At 40.1% G+C, this 22,057-nt stretch overlaps 1 protein-coding gene and 2 pseudogenes across 3 annotated transcripts in view; all 3 read right to left on the minus strand.

Moving 5' to 3' along the window:
* The window catches only part of SLMAP (sarcolemma associated protein), a 164,189-nt gene that overhangs the window by 118,387 nt on the left and 23,745 nt on the right, over positions 1 to 22,057 (minus strand). The window lies entirely within an intron of this gene.
* On the minus strand, positions 773 to 1,587 carry LOC308530045 (interleukin-33-like; annotated as a pseudogene). The gene has a single exon. The product of its transcript is annotated as an interleukin-33-like (transcript).
* LOC308530086 (programmed cell death protein 5-like) lies at positions 13,907 to 17,351 on the minus strand (annotated as a pseudogene). Its single transcript has 2 exons — positions 17,333 to 17,351; positions 13,907 to 14,288 (listed from the first exon to the last, which is right to left on the minus strand). The product of its transcript is annotated as a programmed cell death protein 5-like (transcript).

The following is a 22,057-nucleotide window of genomic DNA, read 5'->3' on the forward strand; positions in this document are numbered from 1 at the left end:
CCTACATGCTCCACACTGGGGATAGAGCCGCACCCAGGCATGTACCCTGACTAGGAATCGAACCATGACATCCTGGTTCATAGTTGATGCTCAAACACTGAGCCACGCTGGCCAGGCCATGCTGGGCTATTTTAATTCCACACTTTTTCAACTACATGATGCTGGTCTACTAGAAGTTTACTACAAATGTACAAAACTCATCTGAGGAACCTGTGCTTTAATAAGCATCCCAGGAGATTCTACAGTTTGAAACCCAATATTTTGATCTAAAAACGTAAAAAGAGGACATTTAATAAACCCTCCCCATAAAAATCTTAATAATTATATTGATGTTTTAAATATGGATGGGAGGACTAAGTAAGAGAGTATTCAAAAATGGTTCAAGTGAATCTTCATGACCTTGGATTAGGCAATGGCTTCTTAAATACAACACCAAAAGCACAGTGACAATATAAATTTACAAATTTAAGATTATTAAAAATTATTTAAAATATAAATTAAGCTTAATCAAAATTAAACTTTTGTGCTATAAAAGACACCATCGGGACATCTATTATCTTATTACACTTATATGAGGCACCTAGAAGAGGCAAACTTACAGAACTAATAAGTAGAAATAGTGGTTACTATAGTCTGGGAAAGAACAAGAAAGGGAGTTATTGTTTAAAGGGCAAGCGATTCTATTTCATCTCTCTCCCTTTTTGACAATCTCTTCTATGGTAGCTATTTGGGCTACTCAACCCAGGATTCACAACTTTCAAACACATTACATTCAAGACAGCTTAAATTTTATATTCTCTCTTCTTGAATGCTCAGTTTGGTCATTTAATTTAATTAGAGCAACATGGTTATCCTTTACTCCTATAAACACTCCAGGATTGCTCTTACATTCAAATGAAACACATGTGGAGGGCTGGAGCTCAGTAGGAAGAAAAAAGATCTGGACTGGCAACGAATTTTCACATTTCTGTAGCTTCACAGAGTGTTCCTTGTTGTTGGCATGCAGCAAGAAATCTTTGTCTTTTGTAAGACTGAGGCTTACCATTAATTTTGACAATTAACACAATCACCTGCTTCACTTGCAGGTAACTGCAAGACATAGTAACAGAATAATACCTTGTATTTCTCTTGTTTTTCCCTCTAATCTTCAACATAGATCTCATAACCTCCATCCACAAAACCAAAAGTAAAGGATTGATCGCTGTATGTGTTCGGGGAAAAAGAACATTCTAGGATACTTGAGCCATCAAATGTTCTAGTATCTTTCTGGACCACAGGCATATCAAAGGGGAAGGCCTCCACAAATTGTTCCAGGTGTTCCAGGTGCTTCCGAAAGGTAGTGAATAGCAGATGTGGCTCTTTGTGATTTCCAACTGTTTCTGGTGAATGCCTTTTGACAGTTTCTTTCCTAAAGTAACAGGCCTTCTTTTCTATGACAAGGCCGGAACATAGCTGCATAAAGTACATCTTGTAAATTTCTCTGGCCTTCTGTTGGGATTTTCTCAACCCAGAAGATTTTACCAGGGCTTTTCCTGCTGAATTGTTCATCTTTGCTGGGGAAATTTTGGTGGTTGAATACCTCATTTCAGGCTTTATTTTTCAGGCTTCTTGGGCTTTAGCAGAGGAAGGGCAGAGTGGACTACAACTATGTGAGGAGAGTCTGGGGTTGGTGGCTCTAGGAGAGAGATGAGAGGGCAGCCACTAGGAACCCTATACTAAGTTATTCCTCCATACCACAGAAGCCATCTTTCTCAGGCAGAGAGTTCTGATCCAGGCAGAGCATTCTCATCCATGCAGAGCTTTCTATTTCGGATGACGGAAAAGTTCAGGATATGGATGAAGGTGATGGTTGCATAATATTGTGAACATATTTAAACACATGTCACTGAATTGTACACTTAAAATGGTAAATTTGTTGTGTATATTTTACAATAATAATAATAATAATAATTATGCACCATCAAGGCAATCTACTGAATGGAAAAAAAATTGCAAATCATTTATCTGATAAGGGAATTGTACCCTGAATATATAACTTAATGATAAAAAGATAAATTAATTTTTAAAATGGGGAGAAGATATGAACATTTCACAAAAAATATATACAAAAGGCCAATAAGTACATGAAAAGATCCTCAATATTACTAGTTGTTAGGGAAATACAAAAAAAAAAAGGGAGGGGGGGGAAGAAATACCACTTTATACTCACTAGATGGCTACAATAAAAAAGACAGGAAAAAGTATTGACCAGGAAGTGAAGAAATTGAACCTTTATTATACACTGCTGGTGGGGCACATATAATAGGCCAACCACTTTGGAAAACAGTTCCTCAAAATGTTAGGTATGGAGCTACCATATGACCCAGTGAACTAAAAACATATGCATAAAAACTTGTACATGTATGTTCTCAGTAGCATCCTATATAATAAAGAGCTAATATGCAAATGGTTGTCACGAGGGCTGGGAGACCTGAGGCCATACTCCCTGCATCAGCACCGGGGCCAGGGGACCTAAGGCCGCGCCCCCCACCCAGCACTGCTTGATGGGGGATCTGAGGCTGCGACCCCCACATCAGCACCGGGGCTGGGGGACCTGAAACTGCACACCCCACCAGGCCTGGTCTGGATCTCGCTTGATTTTGAGGCACATGTGGGTGGACGGGTACTTGAATCTGGGTCCCATGGTACACCCCAGACTCTGACAGGAGGGAGATTTTAATATACATTTTACTAATTTTCTTTCATCTCTGACACTTCTATTATAGAGAAAGGGCAAGTAGCAATATTAAAATATTTCCTCTAATTAATTCCTTTTTAATGTGCACGAATTTTGTGCACCAAGCCACTAGTTATTCATAATAGCCAAAGAGTAGGAACAACCCAAATGACTATCAACTGATGAATGAATAAGTGAAATGTGGTATATCCCTATAATGGCATATTATTTGGCAATAAAGGTATGAAGTATCAATACATGCTACAACATGGATAAGCCTTGAAAACACTATGCTAGATGAAAGAAGGCAGACACAAAATCATATAACATATAGTAACATGTTACATGATTCCACTTATATGAAATATCAAGACATCTATAGAGACAGAAGTAGACTTATTTGTGGTTGCCAGGAGCTAGGAGAGGGGAAAATGGGGAGTGATAGCTAGTGAGTACAGAGTTTCTTTCTGAGGCAATAAAAATGTTCTGGAACTGAGTAGAGGTAATAACTGCACAATTCTGTGAATATATTAAAAGCCACTGAAGTGCACACTTAAAAAAGTTAAAAATAAACTAAAAAGATGGTTAAGAAATTCAGGATAAGGACATGAATTCTGAAATAAAGTGCTTAGAAAAGTGTTTATGGAAACCATAGACATGAAAACAAGGATGGAGATGTCAAAACTGTCAAAAAATTAAAAACTAGGCAAGTACAGTGTGATGCAAACAAAAGTTTGAAAAGTTCTATTAAAATTCATACTTAGGAGATGGAAAAGTGAGTTTCCAAGCAGGAAGAAAACAAAAAGAATAACTACCAAAACAAAATCATTCAATGACTCATCTAAGAGGTTCCTTAATGACTTTGAAATAACCAGAATATGTTAAGGACATATGATAGTATTGCTTTTGCACAGCAAATTTGATGACCTGAACAATGTTGAATTCCCTGTCAATAAATGAGAAGCACTCCCATTTGTTCTAAATAGGCTGAGGTGATGATGAAAGATGGTTGAATGTCAGCTCCATGGGGGTAGGGATTTTGTTTTGTTTAATAAAGAACAGTGCTTGGCACACAGGAAATGGTCAACAATAATGGCTAAGTAAATCAACAGCACTTTGAAATCTACAGAATACTGTACATATGTTTTAGGAATTAGCATTTAGATGAGAAAATTCTACACACCTAGAAGTGGAATGTTAATAGGTGGAAAACCAGAGAAACTAGTTTCAGGGAAGAAAAGAATTTCCCTCTAATATCACACTGACCGGAGGCAAATAAGCCTGCATAACTCGCTTATATTTTTTTTCCAAGTGAAATAGAGTTTATTAGTGAAGCAGTGAAACAGAGCACAAGCTACTCCACAGACAGAGCAGCCCTTGCTTGTGTTCTTATATGTTTAAACATATTCCATAAATGATAAAAGCATAATATGCTAATTAAACCAGATGACCTTCTGGACAAAGTCGGGGCTGCAAGGGAAGCCCAGGTCCCAGGTGCCTGCCGGCGGCCAGAGGGAAGCCTAGGCCCCAGGTGCCTGCTGGCAGCCGGAGGGAAGCCCAGGTCCCATGTGCCAAAGGGAAATCGGTGCCAACAGTCGGGGGAAGGAAGGCCTACTCTTGCATGAATTTCGTGCATCGGGCCTCTAGTATTAGATGAATTTCCCTTATTTTTACATAGTTAGTATAATAGAAACTGTAAGTGAGTCCATAAACTTCTAAAGAGTTAATGATTTAAATGGTAAAAATAATTATATACACTTAGAATTCATCATTGTCAAGTTAAAGAAACACCGAAAGACCTATGAAAACATGCTCAAAGTCACTAATTATACGAGAGATGCAAATCAAAACAACAATGCAGTATCATCTCACACCTGTCAGAAAGGCTATCATCAACAAACAACAAATGTTGGAGAAGATGTGGAGAAAAAGGAACCCTTCTGCATTGCTGGTGGGAATGCAGACTGGTGCAGCCACTGTGGAGAACAGCATGGAGCTTCCTCAAAAAACTAAAAATGGAACTCCCATTTGACCCAGTGATCCCACCTCTAGGAATATATCCCAAGAAGCCAGAAACACCAATCAGAAAGGATATATGCACCCCTATGTTCATAGCAGCACAATTCACCATAGCTAAGATTTGGAAACAGCCTAAGTGCCCATCAACAGATGAGTGGATTAAAAAACTGTGGTACATCTACACAATGGAATTCTATGCTGCGGTAAAAAAGAAGGAACTCTTGCCTTTTGCAACAGCATGGATGGAACTGGAGAGCATTATGCTAAGTGAAATAAGCCAGTCAAAGATAAATACCTCATGATTTCACTCATTTGTGGAATATAGAGAACAACATAGACTGATGAACAGGGACAGATCCAAAGACAGAGAAACAGTGATCAGACTATTAATCCCCGGAGGGAAAGCAGGGGATGGAGGGGGCAAGGGGAAGAGATCAACCAAAGGACTTGTATGCATGCATATAAGCCAAACCAATGGACATGGACAACAGGGGGATGAGAGCATGAGTGTGGGGCGGGGGGGGGGGGGGGGGAGGTGGGGGGGGGAGAAGAGGATGGGGGGCGGATGGGGATTTAATGGGGGGGGTATGAGGACACATTTGTAATACCTTAACTAATAAAGAATTTTAAAAAAGTTAAAGAAACAAAGTATCTACACTAATAAAAAGACAAACATGCAAATTGACTGTACCTTCGCTATGCCTTAAGCCACTCCCACCAGCCAATCAGAGCGACTATATGCAAATTAACCCAACCAAGATGGCGGCCAGCAGCCACGGAGCTGGAGCAAGCAGGAGGCTTGGCTGCCCCAGTAATGGAGGAAGCCAAGCTTCCCATCTGCCGCGGCCAGATCTGAGCTCCACTCCAGGCAACAAAGTTTCAATTATAGAAGATAAATAAACCCCAGATACCTGCTTTCAGCTGGCTGTGGCCACAGAGCTGGAGCAAGCAAGAGGCTTGGGTTGCCCCTGGCGATGGAGAAAGCCAAGCTTCAAGCCCACCCTGGCCGGCTCTGAGCTCCACTCAAGGCTACAAAGTTTCAATTATAGAAGGTAAATAAATCCCAGAACAAAAGAAAAAAGAAAAAAAGGAGAGGCTGAGAGCTTCCATCACTGGGGGGCTTGGCCAGCCTTAAAACGGCCCTCAGCCCCTCACCCAGACTGGCCAGGCACAACAGCAGGACCCCCCACCCTAAAGGGGGTGTGGCCAGCCTAAAAACAGCCATCAGCCCCTCACCCAGGCTGGCCAAACCTCCATGGGGTGAGGGTCCCCACTGGGGGGGAAGGGGCTTGACCAGCCTGCAGAAAGCCATCAGCCCCTCACCCAGGCTGGCCAGGTACCCCAGTGGGGACCCCCACCCTGATCCGGGACACCCTTCAGGGCAAACCAGCCGGCCCCCACCTGTGCACCAGGCCTCTATCCTACATAATAAAAGGGTAATATGCAAATTGACCCTAACAGCAGAACAACTGGGAATGACTGGTCACTATGACACACACTGACCACCAGGGGACAGATGCTCAATGCAGGAGCTGTCGCCTGGTGGTCAGTACGCTCCCACAGGGGGAGCTCTGCTCAGCCACAAGCCAGGCTAACGGCTGCCAGTACAGCGGTGGTGGTGGGAGCTTCTCCCGCCTCCTTAGCAGCACTAAGGATGTCCGACTGCAGCTTAGGTCTGCTCCCTGCTGGTAAGTGGACATCCCCTGAGGGCTCCGGTGTGCCAGCTTGGGCCCGATCCCCCAGGGAGGGGGCCTAAGCCAGCAGGTGGACATCCTCCAAGGGGTCCCAGATTGCAAGAGGGCATAGGCCAGGCTGAGGGACCCTCCTGAGTGCACAAATTTTTGTGCACCAGGCCTCTAGTAGAAGATAAAATCCTCTAAAGATATGACTTAAGATGGTGGAGCAGGTGAACAAGGTACTCACTGCCTCCCACAACCACATCAAAAGTATAACTAGCCGAAACCAGTTTGGCTCAGTGGATAGAGCGTCGGCCTGCGGACTGAAAGGTCCCAGGTTCGATTCCGGTCAAGGGCATGTACCTGGGTTGTGGGCACATCCCAGGTGGGGGATGTGCAGGAGGCGGCTGATCGATGTTTCTCTCTCATCGATGTTTCTGACTCTCTATCTCTCTCCCTTCCTCTCTGTAAAAAATCAATAAAAATATATTTTAAAAAAATAAAAAATAAATAAAATAAAATAAAAAAAAGTATAACTAAAGCCAAAACAAGTTTGGCTCAGTGGATAGAGCGTCGGCCTGCGGACTGAAAGGTCCTGGGTTCGATTCCGGTCAAGGGCATGTACCTGGGTTGTGGGCACATCCCCAGTGGGAGATGTGCAGGAGGCGGCTGATCGATGTTTCTCTCCCATCGATGTTTCTAACTCTCTATCTCTCTCTCCCTTCCTCTCTGTAAAAAATCAATAAAATATATTTAAAAAAAAAAAAAGTATAACTAAAATACAAAACAATCATCATTCAGAAATGTCCATAATCTGGCTGAATGGAAGTCCTACAACTAGAGAATTAAAGAAGTAAGCATATTGAGACTAGTAGGAGGGGCAGAGGCAGAACAGGCTGATCCAACACCCATATGTCAGAAGGGATATGTAGGCTGCGGAGGCATGCTATTAAGGAGCAAGGGGTCCCAGCCCCACACCAGACCCCTCAGTCAGGGTTTCAGTGCTGTGAAAAGAAGCCCCTGTAACTGTAAAAATCAGTGGGGATTGTGGCTGAGTGACAGGGAGGCTGCTAGAGACCCAGGCAGTTCCTCTTAAAGGGCTAGTGCACAGACTTACTTGGGTTCATTCTCCCTGAGCTCCAGTGCTGGGGCAGTGGCTTTGGGGATCTAGGGACATATGAGGAGGAAGTGGATTGTCTGGCATCAGAGCAAGAACTGAGGGGCAGTTTTCTCCCAGAGAGGGGTGCTCACAGGGGTCATTGTTCCTATGCCAAGACCTCCTCTATCGCAGACCTGACTAGCAGGCACCATATCTGAGTCTCCATCAACTTGGTTCACATTGTTTGCTCTGCCCTGATGATTCTCTGAGACCCCGCTCCATCCAATTTGCAGCTCCACCCATGCTGTTTGCAGCAGCTTTTCCATATGGATGCCATCCTGGCCCAGGCTTCAAACTTTCCTAAAATCTCTCAAACAAGTAGCAGCTGGCGTCAACATGCCCCATAACTCTCAATAAGAGGCCCCAGGCCTGGCACTAGAAACAGCCTGCCTTGCTTCACAGTTTGGCCTCTCCTGAGAACTTCCAAGCTCAGCACAAGTTAACAGCCATCTGCATATTGCTCTGTAGCTCCTGGAGGGTGGCCACAGGCAGGGAACAAGCAGTGGCTGACTTTGCACCTTCAGGGGGTCCCCATTAGCCAGTACACTGGAGGACAGCTTCCAATCATGCCAGATTACATCTCTACACATCCACGAGCGTCACACTCAAAGGGCCAACTCTAAGCACCAAAGCCCCATTGATGCAAGTCCTGCTCCATAGGGTGTCTCCTGCAGAGCAGCTCTTTGACTGAAGTCCCTGCTGATCCTCACAGCCAATTAGAGTGAACCTAGAGTGAACAGCTCAGGTGCTTGGGGAGGTGGAGCCACTGGGCCCTACAAGACACCTAACTACACAAGGCCACTGTACTAATTCCAGGAGACATAGCAGCTCTACCTAATACATAAAACCAAACAGGGAAGCAGACAAAATGCAGAGACAAACATGTCACAAATGAAAGAACAGAGGAAATCTCCAGAAAAAGAACTAAATGAAATGGAAGCAAGCAAACTACTACATACAAAATTCCAAACAATCTTTATAAGGTTGTTCAAGGATCTTAATGAGAGCTTCAAGGGACTTAATTAAGAATTTCAAGGGACTTAGTGAGTATTTCAAGGATCTTAGTGAGCATTTCAAAGACATAAGAAAGGACCAGAGAGAAATTAAGCATACACTAACTGAAATAAAGAATAATTTACAGGGTTTCAACAGTAAAGTAGATTTCAAGAATCAAATCAATGACTTGGAATATGAGGAAGCAAAGAAAAAAACACCCAATCAGAAAAGCAAAAACGGAAAGGAATAAAAATAAATAAATAAAGGCAGTTCAAGGAGCCTCCGGGTCAACTTCAAGTGTACCAACATTCACATTATGGGGAGCCAGAAGAATAGAGCAAGATACTGAAAACCTATTTGAAGAAATAATGACAGAAATGTCCCCCTACCTGGTGCAAAGAAATAGACTTACAAGTCCAGGAAGCACAGGGAATCCCAAACAAGAGGAACCCAATGAGGTCCACACCAAGATACATCATAATTAAAATCCCAAGGGTTAAAAACAAAGAGAGAATCTTAAAAGCAAGAGAAAAGCAGTTAGCTACCTACAAGGGAGCAGCCATATGACTGCCCATTGATTTTCAACAGAAACTTTGCAGGCCAGAAGGGAGTGGCAAGAAATATTCAAAGTGATGAATAGCACAGGCCTACAACCAAGATTATCTACCTACCAAAGCTATCGTTTCAAATTGAAGGTCAGATAAAGAGCTTCACAGACAAAAAAAGGCAAAAGAAGTTCATCACCACGAAACCAATATTACGTGAAATGTTTAAGAAGGAGAAGGAGGAGGAGGAAGAGAAGGAGGAGGAGAAAATGTGAACAATAAAATGGTAATAAATACATTTCTATCAACAACTAAATCTAAAAACCAAAATAAACAAACAAGGAATCTAATGAACAAAATAAACTGATGAATAACAGAACCAGAGGCATGGAAATGTGGAACAAACTGACAAATCTCAGAGGGAAGTGTGGTTATGAAGAGATTAATCAAAGAATTTATATGCATATATGTATTAGGTATGGAAACAAATAATTGAGTGGTGAAGGCCTGGGGTGGGGCGGGAACCATATGGAGCAGGGCAATCAGGAGAGTATTATATCTGTAATACTCTCAACAATAAATATTTTTTAAATGATATGATTCAAGTAAAATATCATAGACAAAATAAATATCTATGAAATCTAAGAAAATATAAAACCTGTTAAAATCTATTCAATTCTAACTGAACTTAGAACAATGAGCAGAGAAGTAAGACAAAGTCCCACCTTATAAGAATTCACTTAGTATAACAGGCAAGAAAAAACTACAATACAGTGATATATGTCCTAAAAAGATAAGGACAATTTCTAACAATGATTGATTCAGCAAATTTACTTCTAAGTTTACATGGAAAATTAAAAAGAGACACATTTTATTTTAAAGCATTAAAATATATTTATATAAAGTTTCTATATCTGTCACACAAATAAGTCAATACCAAAAATAAGGTATTTTATATTAAAATATCACTAACAACATTGTGTTTAAATATTTAATCAAAAATTAATACAAAATTTTATTCTTTAAAATACAGTATTCTATTGTTAGAATAATGGCAGATGTCACTAGTTAGTTCATTTTAACTCACTTTTCTTTTAAAACAAGATACCTGCAGGCAATGGACATACAATTAAAGCTGTAGTTCAAGGTCAGACAATTTCCTTTGACCACACTAAAATGACAGCCCACTAAAACATCCTGTTATACTTGTCACATTTGAAAACCATTTTTTATTTACCTCTATTAAGGACTTTATTTGAATTAAAAATATCAAGTAAAATTTGAGATTAAATTTTTTGCTTTCCATGAATAAATATAGATGTCTTTATATGGGTCAAAGTTTAGTAAAGGACATAAATTCAAGTATAAGAGATCTCTGTTACTCACTAAATTGCAAATTTTAAGTACTTAATCTGAGCAAATTTAAATGCCATTCCAAAAATAATCAATTTTTGGAGTTTTCTGTTGATATAGGAGTTCATTTGATAGTTTTTTGAAAATTATATTGATAATACTGAAATAAATTTTTACATATTTGTAACTTAGAAAATTAAGCATACCTTAACTTTTCTTACGTTCTCAAACTGTTTTTCAAAACCCTGAGAAATTTACAATTTTTCAGGCATGTTATCTGAGCAGAGCCGGAATTATAATAAGGAAGTGACAACGCAGATTCTGGGTTTTGACATACATGCTTTACAATAGAAAACATTGTGCAAGTAAAAGAGTAGTAAGGTTCAGAACTGTAACACATGCAAAATAAAATGTTACTCTTTTTTTAAAGTAAGACTGCTACTATACACAGTGGCCAATCTCAGAAAAAGCCATTCTAAAATTTCCTTCTTCCCCTAACTCTTGCTCAAAGTAAGTTTTTCTATCCCAGAACTCATAAAATGTATTTAAATCTATATCTCAGTATATCTTTTTTATCTTTACATTCATGGATATAAGTCTCTGAAATAGAAAATATTTTATTTGACCTCTTTGCTCCAAAGTAACTTAACTATGTTTTTCTATTAAATTTAGAGTGAATTTTTAAATACATACATGATCTCATTTTATATAGTATAAATTCAGAGGAATTATTAGTCCTACATGTTTAATTGGAAATTGTTTACTATCTTCCTTTTTACTTAATGTCAAAAGTACATTTTAATAGTCACATATTCAGCATCTACCACAAAAACAAGAATGCAAAACTGAAAAACTATTATAGTTTATAAATAGAAAATAAATGACCATGTAACAAAAAATTAAGCAAGAGAATTTGATAATCCACAAAATGGATCTCTCACTGCAAAAATATTCAAATTTTACCATGATGTTTCACTTTTTTTTTTTAACATTAGTTTGTAAGTTCCCATAACCATTTTTGAATTGTTAGTTGTTTGTCAGGATGGATACTAAAACATTAACCCTTTCATTGAATATCATTCCCAGATTAAGCAGTTCTCAGAGAGACTCTCATTCATATTCTTTAGAGACACACACACACACACACACACACACAACTTAAAAACTCAGGACATCAAAAAAAGTACTAGGGAATATATCAGTGACTACTGAATTTCTAATTTTTGCAGAATTTCAAAGTGTTAACATTCCTATATCTTTTTGAAATCTGTGACTCACATCCCATTTCCACAAATTATATTTAACACAATAAGATTTCAATTTACATTTAAGTCTATTGAGAAATTAATATGGATAGGGAGTGTCTAACCTATATGGCTTTTCTCATTCCACTTCTCCCCCACCCCACCCCATCCCACACATGTGGGGAACCAGTAGACTCCTTAAAAGTAACAATTAAAACTGGAGAAAAAAACAACAAATTATCATCAATGAAGTCTACATACACATATCTTTTATATGGAATAAAATGCCCTTAGTTACACCTCTGCATCCAATTCAGTCAAATACTTTCAGAGCTGTCACACAGTCTTCTATTTTTTTTTAAGGTATTTTATTGAGTTTTAGAGAAAGAGGAAGGGGAGAGAGAAACATCAGTGTGAGCAAAACATGGATTGGCTGCTTCCTGCATGCCCCCTACCAGGAATTGAACCCACACCTGAGCATGTGCCCTGACCAGGAATCGAACTGGCAACCTTTCTGTGCACAGGACAACTCTGAACCAACTGAACCACACCAACCAGGGCACTCACAGCCTGAGGATATTTTTTTCCCACTGCTTTTCAGAGAGGGGAGGAGGGAGGAGAGAAAAAAACATAGATGTGAGAGACTGGTTGCCTCCTATGCAACTCACACCCCAGGTATGTGCCCTTGACAAGGAATCGAATCCTCTACCCTTCGATGCTCTAACCACTGAGCAACCAGCCAAGGCACTCACAGCTTCTTAACCCAGTGACAGTGAGCTTCCATACCCACCACTCCACTGAAAAGCACTCAAGCCACTGATGAGACTTACCTGTCAAACCCAAGGACTATTCTCAGCCCTTGAATGCTACTAATAAGTAGCTTTTCAAAAACTCTCCCCTGCCCTTTACTTCACAAATCCAATCTTTCCTGGTCCTCTTATTTCTCTGGCCGGTTTTCCAACCTTGTTTTCTTTCTCCGTGCCAGCTGTTCAAATATTGATCATCCCCAGGGTTCTTCCTTAGCCTCTAGAGATGTACAAACTTCCCTGTATTTCCTACAGCCTTCACTACACTGGTGATGAGTCTAAAATCTGTCTCTCCCCATCCAGAAATTTATTTCTAACTGGTCTTTCTTCTATATCATTCTACTGGGTCTCCTTGTCTCTAGGCACAATTCCAATGTCTTACACATTATCACCAAGATTGCTGCTCTAGTCCATCCAGCATGGTTGAGTGTCAAACTATGAACCAGGAGGTCACGGTTTGATTCCCAGTCAGGGCATATGCCCGGGTTGCAGGCTCAATCCCCAGTGTGGGGCCTGCAGGAGGCAGCCGATCAATAATTCTCTCTCATCATTGACGTTTCTATCTCTCTCTCCCTCTCCCTGCCACTCTGAAATTAATATATGTATACACACACACACACACACACACACACACACACACTTTGCTGTTCTAAAAGCAAAGATCTAAACATGTGATTCTATTACTTTAAAATTTTTTGAAACTCCTCACCACTGTTTTAAAGAAGAAAGCAGCATGACATTAAAATCCTTCAAAACTTGATCCTAAATTTACCTTTCTTCCTCATCTTCTGTCCCTTCCCTCATATGTCACACAAAAATCACTCAAAAGTTCTCAAACAAGACACCTATTTTTATTCCTTCATGCTATTACTCATGCTATTTGTTAGTGCTGCCTAAAATGTACTTTCCTCTCATTTGCATGCTAAAATCCTACTCTTCTTTTAAGACTAGTTTCAGTTACCCAGAGATGCCATTCTATCTATTCCTTCCTTCATCATCTTATCAACTGATCATTCCATCCTCAACATTTCTACCTACTTTATAGTACCTCTCTTAGACATTATTTCACTTCATTGTCATTTTCTGTAGACATGTCCATTTATGCAGAATCCCTAAAAACAGATCGTATTTTTTCACTCTTGAATCCCTCTCAGCTAGCAAATATGCCACATAGCAGATGCTTAATAAAGAGATGCTCAATAAGCAAATGCTATGTAATTTATGTCACGATTTTATTTTCTTTACCTTTTCATTTCTATTTTACACAGCAAGTTTATTTTTCTAAAGGTATATAAACAATAAGCAAAGTAAACATTCAATCAGATCTTAACTGCCAACTATTATCTGTCCTGGAACTGTTCCATTAATTTCCAATGTCTAAGCATCTTAAATTCAATAATCATCATCTTCATCAGAGTCCATTATTTTTCTTCTATTGAATTTAACTGTCACTTTCTTTTCTGTTTGTTGGCTTACTTTTTCAAGGATTTCTATTAAACCTTGTTCTGCTATCTTCCCACTTAGTTGTCCATATCTTGCCATCTGTATAAAGTAATTCTCTACTCCTTTAGTTTTTTAGGGCTTTAGAAGTGCTAAATTACTAAACCGGCCCCAGCTGACTGATCCAGAACTTGGGCTAAGATCCTGTTTCTCATTTCTGCTTCTTGGCACTTTGCTTCCTGTTGTGCTGCATTGCCAGGATCCCCATGCTTTACCTGCAGCTTGGCCAGCCTCTGCTTCCACAGAGCTTCCAGCTCCTCCACCAATTGTGACCCTCTGGGTGGAACAGCCACAACCCCACTCCAGCCCACTCTGAGTTATCTCCCATAGCCTCTATGTCACTATTTTAAATATCCTAATGTTTGACCTTATGAACTAATATATACTAGTGTTTTATTTGAAAATATAATTGATGTAGAAATCAGTCTTTGACAAAGCAGATGAATAGACAAAATAAAGTAAATGAAAGTGATATATTTTTTAAACCACCATGACTAAACCTCATAACTCAATGTCACAGTTATTTACAAAAGATATTAAGTATTGTATAAATGATATAGCCTTTATCTCTCATAAGAACAACACTTGCCAGGCCAAAGTGGTTGAGTGGTCACAGTTTGATTCCAGGTCAAGGCACATACCTGGGTTGTGACTTGCTTTAGCCAATTAAATGTGAGTGGAAGTGACTTGTGCCATTTCTGAGCAGAAGCTTTAACTGTAATTCCATGACTCTGCATAGCACTTTTCCTTCTACCACTAGAACATGTCCCTGATAGGAACTGCTCCTTTTGGCTGAATTCCAGAAAGGAGAACAACTGTGGATGGTGCTGCCATCTATCTAAACATGTAACATGAACAAGAAATAAGTATTTGTTGTTACAAAACTCTGAGGTCTTAAGGTTGTTTATTACCACAGTATAATTAGCATAAACTGAGAGATTGAATTAGATGCTCCTCCTCTATAATATAACACCCAGGCATATTCCACTATAAATATATTATACTAGAGGCCCGGTGCACAAAAATTTGTGCACTCGGGGTGGGGGGGGAGAGGGTCCCTCAGCCCGGCCTGTGCCCTCTCGCAGTCTGGGACCCTTCGGGAGATAACGACCTGCTGGCTTAGGCCTGCTCCTGGGTGGCAGAGGGCAGGCCCAATCCCTAGGTGCAGCCCCTGGTCAGGCTCAGAGCAGGGCTGATTGGGGAGTTGGGGCACTGCCCCCTGTCATGCACAGAGCAGGGTGGATCGGGAGGTTGGGGCACCGCCCCCTGTCACACTCAAGGCAGGGTCGATGGGGAGGTTGCAGCGCCACCCCTGTCACACAAAGAGCAGGGCCAATCAGAGGGTTGGGGCACTGCCCCCTGTCACCAACAGAGCAGGGCCCATCAGGGGGGTTGGGGCTCCGTACCCTGTCATGCACAGAGCAGGGCCGATCAGGGGGTTGAGGAGCTCCCCCGTCACTCACAGAGTAGGGCCGATAGGGGAGTTGGGGCACCGCCCCGTCACACACAGAGCAGGCGGATCAGGGGGTTGGGACGCCGCACCCTGTCACACTCAGGGCAGGGCCCGTGGTGGGGAGGGGGTCTTGGGGCGCCGCCCCCTGTCACACACAGAGCAGGGCGGGTCAGGGGGTTGGGGCGCCGCACCCTGTCACACACAGAGCCGCAGGGCGATCAGGGGGTTGGGGCGCCTTCCCCTGTCACGAACAGAGCAGGGCGAATAGAGAGTTTGTGGCCCTGCCCCCTGTCACACACAGAGCCGCAGGGCGATCAGGGGGTTTGGGCACTGCCCCCTGTCACGCTGATCCCAGTGCCGGGAGGCCTCGCGGCTCCGCTGATCCCGGTGCTGGGAGGCATATTACCCTTTTACTATATAGGATAGAGGCCTGGTGCATGGGTGGGGGCCGGCTGGTATGCCCTGAAGGGTGTCCTGGATCAGGGTAGGGGTCCCCACTGGGGTGCCTGGCCAGTCTGGGTGAGGGGCTGAGGGCTGTTTACAGGCTGGCGGGTGACTGAAGCTCCCAACCACTCATTTTTTCCCTTTTTTTTTTTTTATTCTGGGCCAGCTTTAGCTCTGAGGCTTGGCTCCAGCTCTTAGGCCTCCGCTGCTGAAAGCAGGTATCTGGTTTGTTTGGGTTCTATAATCGAAACACTGTTTCAACTCCAGCTCTGCGATCCCAGCTGGCTGAAAGCAGGTTTCTGGGGTTTTGTTTAGCTTCTATATTTGTAACAATGTTTCAAACTGCAAGCTCAGAGGCTGGCAGCGGCAGGCGGGGAACGTTGGAGTTCTCCGTCACTGAAGCAAGCAAGCCTCATGTTCGCTTCAAGCTGCCTGGCTGCCGGCCGCCATCTTGGCTGGCAGTTAATTTGCATATCGCCCTGATTAGCCAATGGGAAGGGTAGCGGACATACGGCTAATTACCATGTTTCTCTTTTATTAGGTAGGCCTAGAGGCCTGGTGCACGAAATTTTTGCACAGGAGGAGGGTCCTCTCAGTCCAGCCTGCACCCTCTCCAATACAGGACCCCTCGGGGGATGTCCAACTGCCAGTTTAGGGCCTAAACCGGCAGTCAGACATCCCTCTCACAATCCTGGACCGCTGGCTCCTAATCACTCACCTGCCTGCCTGCCTGGTCGCCCCTAACTACCCCCTCCCCCCCGCCGGCCTGATCACCCCTTACTACCCCCCCCTGCCAGCCTGGTCGCACCACACAGCCTGCTGATCAGTCGTTTGGTTGTCCCTCATTAACCCCCTGCCGACCTGGTCACCCCACGCAGCCTACTTGTTCAGTCGTTTGGTCATCCCTCACTAACCCCCCTGCCGGCCTGGTTATAGGCCGTCATCTTGTGAGAGCATTGGGATTAATTTGCATATTACCTCTTTATTATATAGGATACACAGATGCTCCTTGACTTACAATGGGGTTACATCCCAATAAACCCATCACCATAAGCTGAAAACATTGTAAATCAAAATGCATTTAATACAACTACTCAACATCTTAGCTTAGCTTAGCTTAGCCTACCTTAAATGTGCTCAGAACATTTACATTAACCCACAGTTGGGCAAAATCCTTTAACACAATGAACACACTGTCGATTATTGGTTTACCCTTGTGACTGCCTGCCTGACTGGGAGCTGCAGTTTGCTGCCACTGCCCAGCATCACAAGAGAATATTGTACTGTATATTACTAGCCCCAGAAAAGATCAAAACTTAAAATTTAAAGTACAGTTTCTACTGAATGCATATCATTTTGTACCATCGTAAAGTTGAAAAATCCTAAGTTAATCCATTGTGATTTGGGGACTTTCTATATACCGAAAAGCTTTTCTGCCATCTTTATGTCATATCAACCCAGCTTCCACCTTATCTCACTCCCATGTAACCACAGTTACTAATTCCTTATGTATCTTTCCAGACTTCTTTATGCATAAATAACAAATACAGTTTCCTACTTTCCCCCCCTTTGCACAAAGGTAGATTATTATATATAGTGTGCTATTCCTTGTTTGTTGTAATGTTTTGTTACCTGACACTATATTTCCTCATTCTTTTTATAGATTTTCCAATGAAAAAGAACATCAAAGTTAGCCCCTTACTTTATAACTCATCTTATAATTCCCTTACAACCATCCCAACAAAGACACAATGCAGGTGCAATAAAAATATCTCTGGAATTTAAAAAAACTTATTTGATATTTTTATTGTAAAGAATTTACTGAAGTGTAGAATACTACAAAGAAGTGAACAAATCAAAAGTGTACAAGTTGGTGAATTGCCCTAAGTGAACACAGGGTGTAACTACCACCCAAGTCAAGATATTAATAACATATCATCTATCTCAGTTTTTAAATATTTCATAATATACTAATATATAGAAAATATGTTAGAGAAAATTAATGGTGTTGACTTCCTAAACTTCCATTTGGGATATAGTTTAAAGAATTGTTTCTTATATTCCATTTCAGATGGATTGGCCATTGTTATTTTCTTTTAAAAATTTTAACTAAATAGCTCATAGATATAAAAATAAAAACAAAAATAAGAACTAAAGAATATTAAAACAAACATCCATGTACCTAACTAACACCCAGATTCAGAAGCCCCCTACTCCTTCCATCTGGGCAAGCAGTATGGCTTAATGGTTAAGAGTGCAGACTCTGGAGTCAGAATGCCTGGGTTTTTTTAGAAGGTTTACCATCTATTAGCAGTGTGATTTGGAAAAGTTAATGTTTTCTGAATCCTTATAAGTTTCTTTATTTATAAATGATAATAAATATATGCCTGCTTCACATATAACTATGTGAATTAAATAAGTATGTATTTGTAAAGTATTTAACACTTTCCAGCACATATTATGCCAAATTTAGGTATTTTTATATTCACTCTCTGCCTCTCTCATAAGGAAATATGTTTACCATTTTATTACTGAATATGTAGTAAAACAGATTTATGAATAATTTTGTGCTTTTTAAATTTTTATTAACTAGCATCACAGTTTAAGTATTTCTTTACAACTTGTTTTTTTCATTTAACATTTCGGAGATTCATCTAACAAATAAATACAGCTGTTGTTAATTTGTGTTCATTCCTATACAGTATTTCATGGTGTATATTAACAGAAGTGTTTACATATTCCTGTCAATGGACATATATCTGGATTATTTCCATTTTTTTTACTACCATAAAAAATGCTACTATTAAACAAGCTTGAACATGTCTCCTAATGCAGATAAAAAAAAGTTTTTCTAGACTATATACCTAAGTGAAGAACTGCTGGTACACACAAATTTAACATTATAACAATGTCAAATTTTTTATCAAAATAATTATATCACAGCATAAAATGCTTTTATTAGAAGAGATGTCTTAACTCCACGATCTGAAGTTTTCAATTTATGGAACTAGAAAACGGAAGAGGAAATTACACCCAAAGTAAGCAGTAAGAAGAATAAAGAATAGAAATCGATGAAAAACAAAAAATAGAGAAAAATCTATTAAAGATAATTCTTTAAACAACTAGTCAAAGTGACAAAGGAAAAAAAGATACAAATTACCAATACTAGAAATGAGGATGTGACAGTACTACAGATTCTATAGATAGTAAAAGGATAACAAAGTAGTGTTATGATTAATTTTATGCTAAAAAATCTGACTTAATGAAATAGACACATTTCTTAAAAAGATACAAACTACCTGCCCTAGCCAGTTTGGTTCAGTGGATAGAGCAGTGATGGCGAACCTACGACAGTGTGTCAGAGGTGACACGCGAACTCATTTTGGGTGACGCGCATTGACAGACACAAAAAATTGCAGAATTCAAATATTTGTCTCTCGCAACGGCCAGAGTTGGGCATCACTCGAGTAATATTACTCACGTTATTCATGATCAATAATGCAATTCTAAAACTGGAGGTAAACATGTACATCGGTGTTGCGTAGCAAAGATACATAGTGAAAACATCCAAGATACATTGTTCCAATAATGACATTAATATAAAAAGGTTAATAATTGCACTATAAAGAGATTAATCTTTACTCATGACATTTTATTTTTACTCCAGTGACAAAAGGCCCAATTCTGGAAACGGCCTTGTTATTGTCAACATGTGCCTCGGGTAAGCTTCCCGTGCATTCGGGTGCATTCGGCAAACAGACGCACTTGATCACCATGTTCATTAGTAGGCAGGAGTGGGAGGGTTAGAAGAAAAAGATATTCAGTGCAACAGTGCTCGATGAGACATTCTGCGTGTCGGATAATTGATTACAGCACCATATATTTGTTGGTTATACATACTATCTTTGAATTGTTTTGCACCAGGAGTCAGTGCAACAACACTGCAAAAAGTTACTAGGTAAGAAACCTATCAACCTTTTATAAAAATGCCGTGATTTATATTTATTTATTTTTGCAGCCTTGTGATGGAGAATCAAAAAAATAAAAAAGCAAGATTGAACGATAAAGGAAGTGGAAGTAGCAGTAGCCGACCCTTTCAAGACATATGGACTGAGATGTATGGGACTGTCGACAGAAACAACAGATCATTGTGCATACTGTGTAAAGAAACGGTAGTAAAAAAAAAAAAAAAAAAAAGGACCGGTAGTAAGCAGAATGTGGAATGTAAAGAGACATTTTGAAACTAACCATTGTCAGCTCTTGAAAAAAAGTATCGATGAAAGGAAGGAATACATTTCTAGGCAGCTACACCTCTATAAAAGTCAATCAAATTCCATCATTAAATTTGTAAGATGCTCTACAAATTTAACATCAGCAAGTTACTGTATTGCTCACTCCATAGCTCAGCATGGAAAAGCCCTCAGTGACGGAGAATTTATTAAGGAAACATTTCTAAGATGTGCACCAGCTCTATTTCACGATATGAAAAATAAAGATGATATTATTAAAAGAATTTCTGAGTTACCACTGAGTAGAAATACTATCAGAGACAGAATAGATCTTAACAAAAACGTGCAACATCAATTTAAAAAAGACTTAAATAGTTGTAAATATTTTTTGATTTCTCTTGATGAAACTACTGATGTCACATCAAATGCTCGGTTGGCCATTATTGCTAGATATTCTGATAGTCTCACAATGAGAGAAGAGTTGATAAAGTTAGAATCAGTGCCAATAAGTGTATCAGGAAACAAAATACGTAAGGTTGTTATAAAAACATTCAGTGACCTAAACATTGATATCTCTAAAATTGTGTCAGTCAAGACAGATGGGGCATCAAATATGGTGGGAAAAAATGTGGGATTCCTGAAATTGTGTATGGAAGCTATTAGACATCCACTTGTACCTTTTCATTGCATTATCCATCAGGAGGTGTTGTGTGCCAAATTGGGATTCTCAGAATTGAATGATTTAATGTCAGTTGTAACAAAAATTGTGAATTTTATAGCTTCTCGACCCCTTCACAAGTGAGAATTTTCTGCACTTTTACATATTCTACATTATCTTCTAAGAGGCTTTTTCAAAAAAAGACAGGTTTTTGTGTGTGTTTTTAAAAATATATTTTTACTGATTTCAGAGAGGAAAGGAGAAGGAAAGCGAGACAGAAACAAAAATGATGAGAGAGAATCATTGATCAGCTGCTTCCTGCACACCCCACAACCCGGACATGTGCCCCTGATCAGAATCGAACCTGGGACCCTTCAGTCCGCAGCCAACACTCTATTCACTGAGTCAAACCAGCTAGGGCAAAGACAGGTTTTTTTAAGTTAGTACTCCTATAATTTCTTTAGAGAACGGTAGTGTGTTGGCAATAAATTTTTAACTACCTACTAAATACTGGGCACTGTACCTTTATTATAGAGCTACATGGCAGCATAGGCTATTAGAGTGACCTTTAAGAAGCTTACAGGCTAATTAGGGCCAGAATAATATATAATCAGGGATTAAGTTTTGTGATAAACAAGATCTAATTTCAAAATATTAAGAGAAGGAGTAGCCCTAACTGGTTTGGCTCAGTGGCTAGAGCACTGGCCTGTGGACTGAAGGGTCCCAGGTTTGATTCCGGTCAAGGGCATGCACCTTGGTTGCAGGCACATCCCCACTGGGGGGTGTGCAGGAGGCAGCTGCTTGACGTTTCTGTCTCATCAGTGTTCCTAACTCTCTATCCCTCTCCCTTCCTCTCTGTAAAAAATCAATAAAATATATATATATATTTTTTAAAAATTTAAAAAAAAGAAGGAATAAATTGGTGAGGATCATGACAATCAATAAAATTTCATGAAGAAACATTAAACCTTCACTTAATTCTGATTTAGAATAACAAAATCCAGAATTTACCCAAAAATAGCCATACTTAAAATGGCCAACAGATAAAAACCACAGATTAATGCAAAACTTGCATGTGACAGCAACAGAAAATGAAAAATATAATAAAAATAACCATTTAAAACACACATAAACATCATGTAGATTTTTATTCTGTGTGCTTGCACTGCTTAGGGTCATACGTAACTAAGATGTATTCAGTCTAACTCAGACAACCAGAAACTCAAAATTCAAAAGCAAAAGTAAGTTGACAGGTTAGG

Source organism: Myotis nattereri (genome assembly GCF_964212035.1).
Source record: "Myotis nattereri genome assembly, chromosome: 14".
Classification (NCBI taxonomy): Eukaryota; Metazoa; Chordata; class Mammalia; order Chiroptera; family Vespertilionidae; genus Myotis; species Myotis nattereri.